The sequence below is a fragment of the Physeter macrocephalus genome, chromosome 15 (genome assembly GCF_002837175.3).
Source record: "Physeter macrocephalus isolate SW-GA chromosome 15, ASM283717v5, whole genome shotgun sequence".
NCBI classification, from domain to species: domain Eukaryota; kingdom Metazoa; phylum Chordata; class Mammalia; order Artiodactyla; family Physeteridae; genus Physeter; species Physeter macrocephalus.
Window position 1 is genome coordinate 79,553,676 of NC_041228.1, and position 961 is coordinate 79,554,636.

The window sequence follows — 961 nt, forward strand, 5'->3', positions numbered from 1 at the left end:
TACGCGTTTGTCATATATGGCCTTTATTATGTTGAGGTATGTTCCCTCTATGTCTACTTTCTGGAGGGTTTTTATCATAAATGGGTGTCAAATCTTGTCAAAAGATTTCTCTGCATCTATTGAGATGATCATATGGTTTTTCTCCTTCAATTTGTTAATATGGTGTATCACATTGATTGATTTGCATATATTGAAGAATCCTTGCATCCCTGGGAGAAACCCCACTTGATCATGGTGTATGATCCTTTTAATGTGCTGTTGGATTCTGTTTACTAGTATTTTGTTCAGGTATCCTCTTAAGAGAACATTCGCAGAAAGACTTTCTTGAGAGAAGTGATCCCCAAAAAGAGAATAATCTCAAAAGACAATATCCCATACATTTCAATTTGCAAAGGCAAACCTATGGGACATAAAGCGGATCAACAGTTGGCAAGGTTCAGGAGTAGCAGAGGGGTTGCCTAGAAAATGATACTGGGGACTTACAGGTGAGAGTGAACTGTTCTGTCTTTTGAACTTGGTGGTGGCTCCCAATCATACTCATTTTTCGGAACTTACAAAACTACACTCTGACAAGTTTGATTTTTCTTGTAATGTCCAAAATTTGCCTCAATTTATCTTAAAATTTTTTTTAAAGAGATTATTCTTGAGGTCATGATCCCCTTAAAATATATTCATAATTTCACTTTTTGCTAATACGTAGGTAACTTTCAAAAATTCACATTTTGCTATTCTTGCTCATATATTCCTCCAAGACATAGTAATCTATTTATTTTATGTTGTATTTTTTGCTGGAATATATTTACATAAGCATTTAAATCTATGTAGTTGTACATCGACTAATTATATTTCTTTTTACCTTTATGTAAACATAGATATATGTATAGAATAAAGTTCATCAAAAATGAATTGTGCTTATTTTTTTGTGGTGGTGAGACTTAATATGATATCTATTTGAATTTTT